This window comes from Gallus gallus, chromosome 17 (genome assembly GCF_016699485.2).
Source record: "Gallus gallus isolate bGalGal1 chromosome 17, bGalGal1.mat.broiler.GRCg7b, whole genome shotgun sequence".
Classification (NCBI taxonomy): Eukaryota; Metazoa; Chordata; class Aves; order Galliformes; family Phasianidae; genus Gallus; species Gallus gallus.
The window spans coordinates 5,045,967-5,064,111 of NC_052548.1; the positions used below are offsets into that span (position 1 = coordinate 5,045,967).

Below are 18,145 nucleotides of genomic sequence, written 5' to 3' on the forward strand. Positions count from 1 at the left end.
AGTAGTTATCTCTACTCTGTTGAAAAAGGAACTTTCCAATTTTCAGTTATGTTAATACAAAACCTAATGTCCTGTGGAAGCTGATGCGGGTTGTGCATGCCTGAATTATTATCGATTTTCTTGCAAAGACTTATCTCTGAACTACAAACAGTCTGATCATAAAAGTTAAGGTGAAATACTATCTAAACTGTGTTACACCAAAGAAAGCTATTTCTGTTCTTCTGTGGGTAAACTGACGGCTACTGCTATGATATCTAGTTAATCCTTTCTGAATGAGTATTAGATTATTCTTGGCACAGCATCTTGCATTAGTTAAAAAAATATGCTGTTGCCAAGTCATTAAGCAAGAAAAATTTGAATGCTATTCTTGTAAAAGTAGCTCAAATGAGCTATCAGTGCTCGGGATAAAGTGGAAAATGCATGAGTCAGGATAAGCCATTGTGTCTGCTGGGGATGGTGGGGATCCATGCACTCCGCCCATGCTCTGCCCAGAGCATCAGGAGAGGCACCCTATGGGAGATGCCCCACGTGAGCTCCCTTCCAGGACTGCAGCTTTCTTTTTTGATGGTGACTCAGAGTTTAAGCTTGTCAGAAAATAATTATTCCACCTACCCAGGGAAAACATTGATCTTTACATGAAAACCTTAAAACTGTAGACTTCTGCAAATCATGTATGCTAAACCAGAGATTAATAAATGATGCTGCAATACTTCACAGACATTCTACTCTGCCTTCATTGTGTTTCCATTCTCCCTCGTGGGGTATGTTCAGTGGGTGGACTACATGTCCCCCAGAATGCTGTAATTTCAGTTCTTGGTGGTTTTCCACTGTTCATCATGGGAGTTCCCAGCTGCATTAAGAGTTTTGTGTCCAAGTGAGGACTCCCGACAAAAGAAAATACAGACGCGAGGATGGAGAGAACAGCAACACAGTGGAGGGCAAACATGTCTGGGCAGACTTTACCTGATTCTAATTTGTGCGTGGAAACTCCATTTTCTGCGAGCAGTCTGCAACTCCCAACTCGTTACCTGCTCTTCCATCCCCACTGCTTCACCAGGAAATGCTGCAGCCAGAGAGAAGGGCTCTGTCCTCACAGTGTGAATGCTGAGAGGGAACTGCTCTTTGCCCTGGATGGAGGTATCTGCCCCTCAGCTCCTGGGCCAGGGAGGGAGATGTGCTGGAGGCAGCAGAGGGGAGAACATAGTGTGTGATTTCATACTCAGAGCAAGCCTGTTGGTTTGGTGACAATACCAACCATTTGCTCTGCTGTAAATGAAATCAAAAGCAGGCATAGAGCTCATACAGGGGCTGTACTGATCCTACATAGCTGTCATTGCTTTGTTTTTTCCTCCCATATCACAAAGGCGAGTAACACAGGATCCCCAATTACACTATCTTCTGTTCACTACAAGGAAAATGAATTTATCCTGATCACTCCAGTAAACACTAAACCCACCAAGGCACATATTTAATCAATTAATTAGGAGAGGTGCAGGGGAAATGTGTGCTGGAAAGATAATGTTGCACTTTAAAGGATTCATTATTGGTTATTACATTTTACATAGAATGTCATTTTCTTTACTAGTTAAAGAAAAGGTGAAGGAAGAAAAACAGAGTCCTACGAAACGCTCCATCTAAATTATAGACTGCTCAGAACATGCCTGAAATCGGAGGTGCCACCTCTCGAAGCAGCACTGTCATTATGCTGCTAACATGTCCTGATCTGATTTTTCTCTCTTTTTATTTTAAACTCATTCCCTACATTCAACCACTTGAGCAAAGAAACCCGTGGCTCTTCTGGCAGAGCGCTTACACCCCACAACCCCTGAGAAGAGTAAAATGCTCATTTTCACCCCCACGTCAATGCCCTGCGATAGTTTTGATTTACTGCAATGTAAATAAAAGGACAAGCCAAGCCACAAAATCTCCTAGTATCGCTTTCCATACTTCACCAGCAGTAGCTTCCCTCCGCTCTCTGCTGAGGACTATTTTAAAGCCAGCAGACTGACAAACAGTTAAATACCACCTATTGAAACGTGTCTGCCGCTGGTTCTGCTGTTCGTACTGAGATTTCCTGTCAGCCTTTACAGAAATTCTTTGGAAGTCTGACAGGATTAAGGGGATTAATACATTAAAGCATTATTACAGCTTTCACAGGGGATTTTCAAAGACTTTACACTGTGATCTATTTGTCCTGTTACATAAAACGAGCATTAATAGGCCGATTGAAAAGAATCGCTGCAATCAATAACCTTAATTTCTGTAAACATACTCCGCTATCAGAATGAGGAGCTAAGGTCACCAGCCCTCCCACAGTGCATTACTTAAATTAAGCTGTGTGAATGCATTTTCAGTGCATGCCAAAGGGTGGTCTGAGTGTTGGACTGACTGGCAAAGAGAGATTTGGTAGCACTGAGTCACCAGCCCCTTGTCCTGGCTGACTCATCACCTGGGCCGCACACCACCTGCTATGCAGAGACCCACAGAGATTGTATTGCCAAACGGCTCCATCCTGAGGACACAGCTTTATCTTAATTAAAGGCTCACCTGTTGCAAATCAGCATAAATGAGTACACATGAGGGTGAGGGCAACATTTTCCAAAGAGTCTTCTAAAATGGAGGAGCACGGGCCTCAGCTGTAGGGCCTGGGCCGGGCCTGGGCCTGGGCCTGGGCCACGGCCACGGCCACGGCCACGGCCACACTCTTTGCTTACATGTGTCCTGAGCTTTCAGACAGTACTTTACTTAACTAGCTCCAGCTAAACAGCATCTGCATAATTCACAGTTATTACAGGATATGTGAACATCTAAATTAGGAAAAGAAGCATTACCCTTGGCTTTCAGATCAAGACCTAAAATAAGTGAAGATTATAGCTAAGAATTGTAATTTTTTAATCCAAACTAGTGTCCCATTCTCAGTAAAATATGATAGCTATTGTTTGCCTGATTTCCCTAGGCTGCTCTGAAAACCCAGGTGCCATGAAATCACTCGGAGACTGAGCAGGGGTCACTCACCTCACAGCCATTATCCTCACAAAGTGGTTGCTTAGCTATTGTGTCTAGTCTCAATTAAGAGCTATTAATGAGCTACTCGTATCAGCATGATGTATACTATTGTATAAGTGTGATTGTCAAGCTTTTTTTTTTTTTGGTTGTTGCTGTGAAATGTAAGGTTGGCTGCATGAAAAAGGCTTCACACTGAGGTTTCAGCATTGCCATGCCAGGCAGAAAAGAGCATGTTATCTTACAAGAGGTTAACACCTTGTTAAGGAGATACTTAAGCATGGGATCAGTGGGTCCTCTGGTGGGTGGAGAGTTAAAACTGATCTGAAGTTACATTGTGAATCTAAGATATCTGCGCTGGGAGAGACTGCAGTTAAAACAGAATATCAAATGTGATTTTAAAAAGTCTCCTATATCCAAATCAGCATCCTCTCCCCTGCTGGCAATCTAATAATATGGACTTTGCCTAAGAGTGGGAGATGTAGGCACATGGTTAAGAAGGTATTGCAAATGGCTTGCCAGCTGGATAATGGAGAATCAGAGAAGTCTCTTAGATCTATCTGAGCAGAAGTAAACAGAAAAAAAAAAATTATTTCTGTCCTCCTTTCACCACAGTGCTGCAACTGTGCTACCCATGTCTTTATTTTGCAAATATTTTTTTTTCTTTCTTTACTTTAATTACTACTTTTCTTTCTTTACTTTTGGCCCATCTCTCATGGTTCCATCTCAGTTCAACTCTCCAAAGTGCCTGGACTGCAGATGCAGCAGCTTCCATTTCTGAGAGGCTGGGGCAAGTTTGGGATGTGGCCTTGCATTAGTATTCTGTATCACAACCCCTTCTGGTTTGCTCCTGGGCACAGCTTGCTCCTTTTAGTTTTGTGTCTCAGGAAAAATTGTAATGTTTTTACTGGATTTGATAGGAATGGTGATGTGCACATGTCGGGGGAGCTTTTCTAAATCAAGAGAGACTTTCTAGAATTTCTTTTTCTCATTTTCATCCTCTAAACCAGAGATTTGCTGCAGTTGATATAGGCAAATGGTTAAAAAAACAACTCTAGCAAGCGGCTGCTGCTATTCTTCTTAATATTGAGATCTCCTGTCAACCCCTTCACAGAAAGACTGGGTAGTTTGACAGGATTAGGAGGATTAATATATTAATGCATTATTACAGCTTTTATAGGAGATTTTCAAAGACTTTAAGAGTGAGATCCATTTGTCCTGTTACATAAAACGTACAGTAATTGTCTTAATTGCTCCACTGTGACTAGGTATTGCTGCTCAAATAGTGCTGCATGTCTAATTGTTCCAATTGTTCCAGGATCTCACAGCAGCACCGAACAACAAGGTGAGCCAAACAGAGGGCTGCTCTCCAAAGATAGCTCAGCTTCAGCCTGGGTTCTCCATTATGCCTCTGAACAGGACACAGGAAACAAAACAGATACCAAATTTCCAAAAATCCAGTTGGTGCAGGCAAGGTATGCAAAGGCAGTCATGGGCACAAAGTAGAGACACGTGGAGATTCCAAGGGAACATGCCAGTAAGTGAAGCTAAAAAACTCCCTGTTGAAAGAGGGAGATGTCATTTCTCCCGTGTTGTTTTCCTAGAGGAGGCAATCGTTAAACAGAGCCCGTAGCTCTGGCTCAAGCAGCATGCAGACAAGATGAGGGGATGTGGCAGATGTATGCTGCGCTGCTCATGCACAGATGCTGGCCTTCTGGCCACGCACACGGGGACGTGTCTGTGCCGTAGTCCTGCACCGAAGGCATGGGCACAAAGTAATTTGTTTGTAACTTTGCATAATGAATAAGTACTTCCAGTGTGTCCACTGAAAGACACGGGATCTGTCCTTTCTGTCCTCTAAAGAAACATGTGAAAGTGCTGTTAGAGATGCAGCCGGGCGGGTCTCTCTTGGAGTGACATTTGAGAAGACAATTGCTGACAGATATCTGTTTGTGTAATTCTCAGTTAAATACTTTTTGCACCCAGAAATGCTGCTTTGCCGTGGACATGTGCAAACATCCTTTTGGCTTACTTGGGAAAGGACTCAAAGCAGTGGCTGGAAAGGGCAGCCCACGCTGCTGGGAGCGGTGCATGAGAATCTGAGAATAGCTGAGTTCTGCCCAGTGCAGTTTTGGTGTTTTGCCTCTGTCAGAAACTGCCACCATGTGCTTCTGAGAAAAAATGCGAGGAAAATTAGAATAGAGAAATGAGAGAGATCCTGCATTTCAGGGTATTCTCTCCTTAGCTCTCAAGTAGCTTATGCTATGAAGCACAAGAGCTAATATCCTTCCTAAAAGTCTCCCTTGTATTTCCTCGTAATTTGGGGTGTTCTATCCCTGCTCCATTCCCCAGACAGATCCCCTGCTATGTGCAGAGGAGACGGGCAGAGCACTTTATGACATAGTCACAAGTAATACACCCTCAGGGATTTTATTGTTCTGATTTCTCAGTTTCTCTTTTACACTTGTTTGCACCTGACTAAAGAATTCACTTAACTTCCAAAATGTGTTCCAAAGAAATCCAAATGAAAATGCTGGTGGGGAAGGCAAAAGGATAGGGAAAAGAATGAGACCTGCTGCATTGGAAGAAGAATTTATCAGCAAGCAAACAGAAGAGACTTAGAGTTGGGACAAAGTCTGATCTGATCTGCTGAGGTCCTTTATAAGACTGAGACATCTTCCATAAAGACAGCACGTTCCTGTTTCCAAAGTGTACAAGATCACCGCACAGACAATTGATGCTATCCCCTGTGAAAGCCTTTCTGCAGTTAGGGAACAAACAGCATCACACTGATTTCCTTCCCCCCAGATTTGCTGCAATGGAAATTGTATTTCTCAGCATGCCTCCTACAACTCAACTTTATTCGTTGAGTTGTTATCCATTCCATAGGGTACACTGAAGTCACTTACACAACTTCTCCCCATTTGAACTCTCTTGGATTGCTTTGGTCTTTGGAAAGCATGGGTAATATCTGTTGCAAACACATGCTTTTTTTTTTTTTTTTTTTTTTTTTTTTCTTTTTACCATTTCCTTTAGATCTTTGTATCCAGATGGGTTGGGAGAGTGGAATGGCTTTTTTCCTGTACCAGCTTGGAGGTGTCCACAGGAGCTATCCTCTCCACCATCTATTGGAACATCTGCACCTGCTTTGAGCTACCAGAACCATCCTCCCCCCTTCTCTGCCCCCTCTCCTCCCCCTTGGTAATGGGTTTGCCCCCATATATGACTTCATTAGCACTGGGCTTTGTGAAGAAAGGAGATGGATTTTCCCAAACTTGAGTGGGGAGAGTCGTGAGGCTAAGGTTTAGAATCTGTCACTTGTACATAGAAACAGGGGGGAAATATATATATATTGATGTACTGTTTGCATTTCTTCTCATTGTGGGCTTAAAAAATGTTAATTTGTGGGTTTCAGTCCTGTTAATAAGCTGTCAGATCTAGATGAAAAATTATACAAAGTGCAGTAATTGAAAAAGAAGGAGAAGAAAAGCACAGAAATTAAAGAGAAATCTTTGTCCTAATTTGATTTGTGACTTCATTGTAACAGAATAAAGCATGTGTAGATATTAACAATTCATTTACATAACCAACTCCAATCAAGCAATTCAGATAAATGTGCATTCACTTCTGGAAAGGTGGGAGGATTCATTTTAACCTATTAACACCCATTTCTTTTTGTCTACTTTCTTCCATTACCAGATAAAGTTGTTTACTGGTGAAGAAAACAACTTGCAGGATGGCACGACATTTAATTTTCAGTGTTGCAAGGTTCAATCAAGCATTATCTCTGCCTACATACACCAGAACAGGAAGGCAGTGATAAATGGACACAGTGAAGAAGCTGCATTGCATGTGTGAGAGATGGGAAACTGAGGCACAGCCTAAACTGCTCTGCAGTCCATCATCCATCTGCAATCCATCATGGAAACTTTGGGGGATCACCTGGTTTAAAACCACCTGAGGGACCCCACTGCCTCCTCCTGTTTCTTCTACATCCTTCATCCCTGCATACAGGCACCAGTGACAAGATTTCTAATATAACTTGCCCTTCTTTAAGACTCTTTGTGCACATTTACGATGACACAAATCAAATATGCATTCTTCTCACCTGTCATCTGCAAAGAAGCTGAGGCAGAGAAATTTAAGTGGCTGGTCTGAAGTCGAAGAAAAAAGCCCTGAGGCACAATACACCATGAGGACCCTCAAGTCCTGTCTTTAAGCCTTCATTGCCCACAGCTCTGTGCCACACAGGCTGCTCCTTACTTACGTTGTCCCTGGTCATAATTAAGTAGAATAGTTCAGTAGTTCTCTACTGAGCAATAAAACAAGAGGTTCCCAGATCTTGCACTTACTGGGATACCCAAGGCTGGCTTTGTCTCTATACATTACTCAGATCTAATTAGAATCGTAAAGGATTTTCATGACTTTGTAGTTTTCCCTGCTCAAAAGTAAATCCGTCCTTAATACCATGGAGAGCACATACTGAGAAAGTCAGAGAGAAGAGAGAATTAAAGGAAAGCCCAGGCGAAGGTACGGGAGAGGATGCCAGGTACAATCACTGAAGCAAATAAAGTGAATTAGTTGAGAGGCAGTTAACCGTCCTGCTGAGAGAAGGAGCTAGGGACAGAATGGCAAAACAGGGAGATCTGAGCAGAGATACAGTGCGCACAGAGATGACATTAAGGAGTTCAGCAGCCTTTGTTCTTATTTACATGGGTGTGAGTTCTAGATGACCAGCTTGACATGGGAGTTATTTGTATGCTATTGTTCTCTGTGTAGCAAAGAGCAGAATTTGGCCTCCTTTTCATCATAGAGTCTTCAATCAGTCAGAAGAGAGTGGATTTTTTTTCACTTCTGCCAGTTGTTGAGTGAATGATGGGTCAACTGATAGTTTAAAGCCACAGAAAATAAACTTTCTGAAGCCAATCTCTCCCTACTCATTTATATACACTAATAACACACTTGTCTTATAGCCCGTCTGGGATTGCTTTGTTGTTTAGGTGTCAGGCTTTCCACCACCATTATGCACTCTTTCCATTCCCTAGTGGCCAGCCTTCCCAGTGCCAGCTACCTCCATAGGAGAAGAAAGATGTTGAGGTCGTGCAGCATGTCCAGAGAAGTGCAGCAGAGCTGTGAAGGGTCTGGAGCACAGGCCTTATGGGGAGCAGCTGTTGGAACTGGGATGGTTGAGCCTGGAGAAGAGAGGCTAAAGGGAGACCTCATCGCTTTCTAAACTCCCTGAAAGGAGTTAGCAGTGAGGTGGGGGTCAACCTCTGCTCCCAGGTAATAGCAATAGGATGAGAGGGGTTGACCTTAAATTGGGCCAGGAGAGGTTTGGATTGGATATTAGGAAAAAATTCTTCTCTGAAAGAGTGGTGACATATTGGAAGAGGCTGCACAGGGAAGTGATAGAGTCACTGTCCCTGGAGGCATTCAAGAAAAGGGTAGATATGACATTTGGGGTTGGACTCTGTGATCTCTTGAGGTGTCTTCAGACCCCTGTGATTCCATGACTCTGTAAAGATCATCAAGTCCAACCACCAACCCACCCTAGAGCAGGTACCCTACAATAGGTCACACAGTTGGCATCCAGACGGCTCTTAGTGGTCTTTTCCAACCTTAATGATTCTGTTCTATGATAGAACATCCTACAGAGACCCAAGGTCTGCACTGCATGCAGCTCTGCCATTCGCTATCCTTGAAAGCACTGCAGGACACCTTTTGTGGTTGCAACAGTGTTATCTGGGGTAATTCTGGGAAACAGAATGAGATCCCATCTGGGTGAATTGAGCCATTTGTGGTCTGGTTCTGTGCTTTGAGAAAGCCTCAGCCACCGGTAAAACCTTGAGACCACCTATTGATCAACCAGGAGAAGCCAGACGCTCCTGGGAGTGCAGGTCTAGGTCCAGTAGACAACAGCAACCACAAATGCTCTTGTTTCACAGTTTGGTTTGATGCACGGTTTACAATAAGGGAAGGATTTCTAGGTGGGTATAATGACCTAACTAACCTTTCAGTTACATTTGGGGATTTCTCAAATATTCTTCTAAGCATCAGATAATTTAGAGCTTTTCAGCACATGAAATGTGAACACGGTGTAGAGCAGAGCACAGACAGGAGCTATGGCCACGATCTGACAAACTGCCCAGAGCACAGGACACACCTGCACGCATGGAGCACTGGCGTGGATCCCTGGGGAGCACCAGGAGCTGCTCCAGCCAGCAACCCGCACTGCTGGGCAGAGGAGATGCTTAAGACACAATTTCCATATCATAATTTCATAGGAAAATACAGCTTAGCGCTGAACTAGATCCAGAAAGGTAATAAATAAATCATTAAATAAACATTACTCAGTTTAAGCCAACTGAAGTACCCTGGTTTCAGAACAGCAAATCAAACTGTTGCAGTTCTCTTTCCCTTGTTACAAAAACTAATAAGGTTAATGTTTTCTAATGAAATTCTTCTTATTTTGCAGAAGTTGCATGTTTCTATTTAAAAAGAAAGAAAGTAGGGCTTGGTTTGGTATTTTTGCTTTCTTACAGAAAAAAAAGTAGTAAATTGGTGATTTAATTAACATGGATTAACTAATACAGCTGAACTACACCTTCTGCTAAAAGACATTCAGCAATTATGAGAACCAATGCTTTCCTGCAAAAGTGGATTTGAAGGAAAGTCAGGCATTGCACATCTGCCTCTGGATTCTTAGGCATGTTGAGTAGTTTAAGCAACCATAAGCACAACTGAATTTCATTGTTATTGTCTGCTTTGTAGAAGAAAAACTTTTTTCTTCCCACAGAAAAGACAATACTCGAGAAAATCAGGGAGAGGATGGAAAGTAGCAAAGATCTGTGATGGTTTCCTATGTTTGTGTGCAGCAGCCATCCCAATTTGCTTCCTTGAGGAGAAGAAAGGAGAGAAGAGGCTGCTACTCTGGGATTGCTTCCCTACATCCTTACCCACTCAGAAGGCAGTGGCAGCACATACACCACACAGGTAGCAGCAAGGGAGGGCTGCAGCACTATAGAAGCATATCCCAAATCTGTATATCTGTGCCCCAGCCCTGCAAAACAGCTTCAGCTGACAGTGATCATTTTGCCCACCTGAGGAAGGTGATGATGATGATGCCTGCGTAGAACAGGCAGCTCTACATACCAAAGGACTGCAAAAGCAGCAGTGTGTGGTGCCAGTGAGTACTTTGATTTCCCCAGACAACTAACAAGGACCCCTGCACAGGCTGTTGTCTAAGCAGAGCTCCACTGGTTGTGCATTCTGAAATGTATTTTCACTCTCTTTAATGTTGCTCAGAGAATGGCTTCATTACACTGCTCCAGACTTCTCCTGGCTGTGCCTATCCTAGGAGTACCCAAGCTCTGGGAAAGCATTTTATGCTTGCTTAAAAATGCACCCTATTTATAACTCACTCCACTGTAGCAGGCAAAGTACTTTTTGCTGGACCCTTTGCCTCATACGTACACCTAGATGCATATTTTTTGTCCTCTCAGTTTTCTCATTCACTGAGCCACAGATAATTATTGCACTGGGAATGATAAAAGACAAGCCAGTTAATAAAGTAAAGGCAAACAAGAATAAAAATATAAACAGCTTGGGCCTCGGCCAAAGTGGATCTGTGCCGCAGAGGCTGTGGATGAGTTTGGCTGTCTTGAACATGCCCTTGCCTATTTTTCATAGCGCCAGGGAAGGAATAGTCCACCCACGAGTTTAAGGCTCCCACAAGTTCTTGTGTTTGTGTGGGTTCCTCCGATTAATTTTCCCCCTTTGCTGAGTCAGCTGAAGTATCTCCTCAAAGTCTGACGAAGGAGGGTGCACATTCCCCTTGCTCTATATCAGACTACGTTACAGTGCAGGAGAGATGCTGAGATGCTGTGTTCTCTGTTTGAAGATGAGGTGAAGAATGTGCCCCAAGAGCTGGACCTCAGGTTTTTCCCATTGATCAGGCAACCCTGCCTGCAGCAGGGGGGTTGGAACTGGAGGATCTTTGAGGTCCCTTCCTACCCAAGCCATTCTGTGATTCTATGATCGTATGACATGAACCAAGGACAAAGAATGGGCACAAAGCCATTTTTCATATAGCCATGATTTAGGTGCCAGATGTGGCTTGGGAGGGACTCTGGGTTTGAGGCCAATTTGCTTTTGCAGTCCACACTTCCACAGAGAGTCTGTGAATCAAACGGGGAAATCTATGGCCAGAACAACTCTTGGTGAGTGGACGCTATAAGGTTTCCTAGATTGCCAGCCTTTTACCCCAGGTTTTATATGAGAGAGAGCAGACTGATGTTCTCTGCATCTTACACAGGCTCCTTTGTATTTGATCAATCAGGCACAGAAATACCCAGATGTGAATGCAGAATGACCTATATTCCCAGTACTTCTATTGTATACCTGCCTCGTAAACATGTTTTTGACTTTACAGTATGAATTGCACAATGAAAATTGTACAACACAGCAGAACCCAGAAGGTTTGGTTCACCATTAATATGATCACCATACGTTTTTGGGTTTCCAGAGGGTTTTTCTCTTAAATTCCCACAGATACTTGAAAGACTTGCTTACTGGTGTTGTATTTGTGCGTACTGAAAAATCATCAGGATTCTAGGTTCAAACCACAGTGCTGTAACACCTAAAGAAATAAATGCCTGAAATAAGTAGAGAATTAAATGGTAAAGATTTGTCCCCTCTATTTTGCCAGCTCTTCCCACACCCTGCTGTGGAGGACTGAACAATCTTTTTGTAGGCTGTGGATAGGATCAATTTTTTGTCTAATCCCCATATATACTGTCTCCGCAGTTGTCTTGTTTCCAATTTTGCAAGATTAAGGTGCAGTTTCCATACAGAAACAAGTTGTATTTGTATAGAAATATGCACCACACAACGCATGCGCATATTGGCATTCAGGTCTCTACACCAAAACCTATGCAGCACAGAACCACTTACAGCTACAGGCGTTCAGCACAAGGGGTCTCCAGACCAGGAAAAGGCAAAGGGTGGAAGAATTTATAGGTATCCCATTAGGATACCTATAAATGCATGCAGCTGGGCCTATTTGTGGCTACCAATAGGCTTACAGTCTCTGCATCTCATGGCACAGAGATTTACCTGGCTGACCTGTAATGCATCATTCAGTCTGATGTTCATATGCACAATAGCAGCCCAGACAAAATATGCACGGGCCTGCCTTTTCATGCTGCACAGTTTGACATAACAACATAAACACACGTAAAAACCATTCATAAACTAGTGCAGGATGCAACCCAGACCTTCCCACTGTGCTGTGCGTGCAGTACATTTTCCCACATATTTGCAGCAGACACACGCTTATGCCTATAATGAAGCTCACAACACGTAGAATCCTAATTGCTTTTGTGAAGCCAGGTACCTGTGGACTCAACACCTACATAAAATACCCGGATCACACCAGCTTTGGCTGTCCATATCTCCCCTGATCCCCATTGTGGAAACCATTAAGAACTCTGAGAGCAGAGCTGATTTTGCCAACCAAATCGAAGACACAGCTTTGCAAGACGCTTCAAATCTAGCAAATCTGGAGATAACATACCTATCTCCAGAGCACTGGTGGGGGAAAAAAAAAAAGATTCATTTCCAGACCTAGAATTTTGCTATGGATAGCCATTATTTTAAAAATAATGATCCGCAAATGATGGGTTTAAAGCGCTTTCAATCTCTGAGTCACAAAGAAGCTAGGTACTTCCACATACCACATTTGAGGGGCCTGGACTGGGATTCGGGCTGCAGATGGATAGTAGCAGTGCTTGTACACTTGTACTAGCAGCAGCTCCTGGTAGCAAAATGGCCCTGAGACCAGAAATGTAGGAAACAGAAGGGTGTTTGGAGCTGTCAGTGGGGTCTGCTGTACTGTTAGCACTAACCCACGCCAAGGCAAAAGACATCAGAGTTTGAAGGCAGTGGTGAATTCCTACTGGGCTCATGTGTTGCACAATTAGTCTGGTGAAAAAAGACTCGGAGCTGGAGGTCGTTTTCCACTGAATCATCGCAGATTGGCCACTGCTGAAGGCAGAAAGCAGTGCAAAATGGATGGGTGATCTCAGGAGTCACAGTAAATCCTGTGCTCCCACTTAATGCCGAAGCCCAAGCTCTCCTGTAACCCCTCCAAGGAAAATGGAGTTCTGCATGACTTCCACACATATTCGTATTCAATAATAGATGAGCTCAGTGAATTCCTTGCAAAGTAGCTCCTTCTAACCATTTCCTCTAGTTAAATGTAATTGTTTGTTTAAAATCATGAAATGAAAGCTCAGAGGGAGCCAGAAAGTTTGACCTCCTGCGTGCACTGTAAGAGATCCACAGCCACAGTCAGAATTCTGCTGCTCTGTAATGCTGACACTTTCAAAAAGTTGCTGATAAGCCCAGAACTAAAGCCCTCTCCCTAGTGCTAAAGGAGTCTCCATGGCCTGTTGGCAAATCATGGTACCTAACATCCATATGTGTGTTCCTGTTCTACTTAGTAAGCTCCACACACTATGTAGATTCCTCTGCCCATTCACTCATAGAATGAGAGAATCATTCCGGTTGGAAAAGACCTCTAAGGTCCCCAAGTCCAACCCCAACCCATCCCACCAAACCCATTGGGCACGTCCCTCAGTGCCGCATCTCCATGGGTCTGGAACACCTCCAGGGATGGTGGCTCCAGCACTCCCTGGGCAGCTGTGCCACTGCAGCACCACTCTTTCTCAGAAGACATTTTTCCTAACATTCCTCCTCAACATCCCCCATTGATCCTGCACATTGTGGAGCCCCTGCACTGCAATAAGCTTTGGTGTGTACATTCCCCAAGCTCCCAATATCCGCACAGTTGAACTGCTGTTTGTACAGAAGACATACATTTACTCACAAGCTTTTCCAGTCCTTCCTGCGGGTGCTTTTGGATGTGCTGGAAACAGCACAGACACATCCTCAGCCGGAGATATTCAGCCCCCTGCCTTTCAGGCAGATCTAAGAAGTACCAAGACAGATGAAAGCAGTGGATAAAAGGAAGGAGAGAGTTTCTTCTTCTGGTCTCGGGAATATGTTTTGGATTCAGCATGGGTTCAGTACACAGCTCTGCAGCAGTCCTACCCTCCAGAACATGCTCAGCGTGGCATTGAACCACTCTGAGCTGCATGCAGGTCTGTCCTGTGGCCAGCACCTGGCTCCCTGAGCTTGCCAGGAAGGTACCACAGAGCACCTCCCCATCCATGAAGCCCCATGGAATGTTTGCCATACAAACCCCGTCCTCGGGAGACACAGTCTGCATGCATGCAGCAGTGTTTCTGGGCGCTTTGCCCTTGTGCAGAGAGTGATTCAGGAGACAGCAGCATCCCTAACAGGAAAATTTAAGCATATCTGACAAGTCCAGGGAAGCGAAATGTGCTATTTGCTTTGGCCCTTATCCTGCAAAGACTCAGAGGTGTGTTAACTTCATGCACAGCAAATAGTGCCACAGCAGCAATTATAAAGGCATATAGTTTATCGCACTGCTCATCCCAGCTCTGCAAAGCAGCTTGACCTTCTCTGTACTAATGCATCCCGCACTGAGCCTCCCTGTCTCATCCCAAGCATGTTTGTAACTGAGAGGAAGTCTGGCTGGGAAGGCAGAAGCACATCTGGCTGCAGGATGTTTGTAGCACCTGAGGCAAAGCCCCATGTATTGTGTGCGTGCGGTTAAACCTGCGCTGTGTGTGCTTGATAGCTGGGTATCAGCTAGGTATATGGCTATGTAATTATACTGCAATTAAATTTAATAGCTTTGCTAACAGCTCAACTGCAGGAGAGTTTATCTAAGAATTTTTGTACTGGGATTATTAACCTTTTGTTGGCTTCAGACATCTATTTACACTTTTATCCTGTCCTGTAAAATCATGTTTACAGTTCAGCCAGAGGTTTAGAAAAACTGTTTTTGTTGTGATTGTTCTTTTATAAGCCAGAACTGCTCAGCCCAAGACTAAATCGAGCAGCATATTGCACATGTGGGGAGAGTCCTTTGTGCCAATGCCCATGGCTGGAAGGGCTCGATCCCATGAGCTGGTGGTCTTCTCGAAGCTTCTAGAACACCTCTCAAAACAGACTGAGGAAGATCTGGACATTATTGTATTCCCTCAGGAAAGGATGTGAAGTGGCACTGAGTTGTAGCAGAGGGACACAGGAAAAGAAAAGGTTGTTGAGGTGTAGCAGAAACTCTTAAATATCGACTTGAGATCAGCACTCTCTCATTAGCTGATCTGCGCTCTCTTGCTTAATGGACCCTGGCTAGATAATTGAGGGTTTCCATCTTATGGTCCATGTCTGAAGCAAATCTGTGTGCTGGAAACACCACCAGCTGGACTATGGAAGGAGAAATAGGAGGAGCAGCAGCCCAGGTTCCCAGTAAACAATGCTCTCCTCAGTTAATTCATTGCTTTGATAGGTTCTCCAAGGACATGGTAGAGTAGATTCTGTCTTCAAAGATCAGACTTCCATGCAAGGATACCACACAGTGAGTTTCCATCCTTTGCCTTGTTCAGTTCACAGGATTCTATCCCTCTCTTTATTTTAACCTTTGTTATTGTACAAGGTCTGTGTTCAGGCATCCTCATTTCTCTCTATTTATTCAGAGCGGTGATTTCTCGTTTGCAGATTGGAATCTGCTTAAGCTTTCATGGTTATTTATAAAGTCCTATCCCTCCTACCGTGCCAGGTTTTGTTTTCCCGTTTTAACATGTTTTCAGCTCCGTAATGATTTTTAATCAGACAGCAATTAATGATGCAAATAAGAAAAATGGACACTAAGGGATTGTTACATCTACTGCATTATAGTTATTTGGATTGTAATATTTCTGTCCTCTTCTTTCTTATGTCATTTGGAGGCCCGTTACCACAAGTGCTTAGCAACATGTTTAATAGTCAGCATAGAGGAGCACAGTCCGTTGATATGGTACGGTCCAGTGGAGAGAGCTTTGTGCTAAATGTCATGATACATTAGCTTTTTATGCAAGAGGTGTTTATGGGCAATGAAAGATATTAGCCTTTAACCTGTCGTTGTATTATAATAAACAGGAAGACAAGGTTTGGGCCTCTGGCTACAAGAAGTCTTCAACCTACCTAGATACATCACATTCTCCATTTTATTTTTTCAAAAAGAGATCTAATCTTTGGTAAATTTACTTTTCTTTACATCATTAGTGCATTAGTTTCTAGAAAGTATTGCAGTACTAGGAATGAATGTTTTAGGAATGAAGAGGAAGTCATTTGATGGCACGGTGTGTTCGATGGCACCAGCTGTCTCTTTGTAGAAGATGCTGTGATTTCCAAGCTAGTCCTTAGCCAATGGCTGCCCCATTGCCCTTCCATTAATGCCTATTGCAATTAGGGGACACCTAAAACACCAGAGTCTTGATAACCTATGTTATCAATCTATGCCTTACCTGCAAGGCAGCTCTGCTGTGGGTGTGGGTGACCTGGAAGACAATTTCCAGTCTTTGTGTTTGAGGAAAGCCAAAGAAATATCATAGTATAGTTCTTTGAGTAATTTCTTCTAATTGGAGTGGAGTTTTTGGAGGCTTTTCTCTCCACTCCCATCTATACAATGCAGTTTTCCATGAAATGTATAATGATGTGTCGATAAATCACTAGGCAAAATAAATATGCAGATCTTTTAGTGGTGAATGTTGCAAGAAATAAACCTTTTGTAATTGATAATTAATGCCTTCAGGATCAATAACTGGCAGAAGAACCTGTAGAGTAAGTCTGAATCATCCATGACTGCTCAGGAATGATTGATGCTTTAGAAACAAGCCTGAGTACCAGCCAAGTGTATAAATTACAGCTTTAATATAAAATAGCTACCCAATGGCCTGAAACAGGTCCTGCTAGTGGCAGACACTGGCCATTTGGCCTGTTTTAAGAGCAATAATACATTTTTTCATAATGTTGAGATAGGCATAGAGGGATGAGTATTACTTCAGCTTGGGAAGGTATCTCACACAATTCAAGGACAGGCTATCTTGCTTTCTCCTGCTATTCACAAAGATAGAAAATCCATTGGTAGAGGGTACAGGGACGGGCCTTTGGGCATGAATTCCCACATGTGTGCAATTAACTCCAATAGTCCAAGCAGTGACTGCTGGAGCCCACAGAGAGAGCTGTTATATTGTGAATCTGGGGGAATCTGATATATGGAGCAAGTAAAATAATCAAACCCTTCTTTTCAGGCTGTGCGGTTTGGGGATGGAGCTATACCTCACTGTTGAGATCATCCTGTCCAGTATTTCTGATAGATCTCTATTCTCTGTGTGTGTGGCTATAGATGTTAGATGCACTGCATGTCCTGTGTATATCAGCTCTATGATGTTACATGCACCGCAACTGAAAGGACAAATGTAAACATACAAACAAATACAGGCAGCTCATATTATGTGCTGAGAGACCCAGTTATCATAAAAAGACCAATAAGAAAGAGTAGAAGGATGCCTGACTGCTGGAATGACTCTTGTTTCCTTTTCATTATTCTTAATAAAAGGAGATGGTACCAAAAAAATTGCGTTTCCCTGGTTATTTTTCCCAGGAGATGCTTTATAAAAAACAGAACATATAACAGACTGTGTTGCAAGCAAATATCTTATTAAGTGAGTACAGTTACAAAGAAATAGTAACAAAAATGAATGGTAATATTTTTCCCCTCTTAGAGTTAGTGAAAAATGTAATAGTTCTTGGCGATAGGGATTTAATAGCAGATACCCTAAGAGTGGTAAAAAAAGAATCTCACTGGCATGGTGAATAGAAGAACTTTTTAAATACCAGTGCCGAACCATTAGCAATGAACAAGGTGGTGTAAGACTTTCTGAGTGGATGGTAATAAGATTCCTCCACAGAGACCTGGTAGTGAACAGAAGGCATTTCTTCTTCTGAAGTCCAGAACTGCAGGTCTTCAGGAAAATATGTAAAGCTGCACTTAATGGCAGCATCTATGTGAGAGACACTGATTTCAGGACTCCCAAGCACAGTCCAGAGAGCAACAGAGATGTAGGCATCTTGGGATGTCCACTTCTTCTTATTGACTGCAGAAGAAGCCACGGTCAATTAGTCCTTAAGTGCCCCAAGTTAACTGAGGTGAACACCAGGGCAGTAAAGA

General features: G+C 43.2%; 1 long non-coding RNA gene across 1 annotated transcript in view; it reads left to right on the forward strand.

Annotated features, from left to right (window-relative positions):
* The window catches only part of LOC124417280, a 60,253-nt gene extending 42,638 nt beyond the window's left edge, over nucleotides 1-17,615 (forward strand). The window contains exon 3 of the long non-coding RNA XR_006931692.1: nucleotides 6,703-17,615. This is a non-coding gene — a long non-coding RNA (uncharacterized LOC124417280). The remainder of the gene's footprint in view (nucleotides 1-6,702) is intronic.
* Nucleotides 17,616-18,145: the final 530 nt, after the last annotated feature.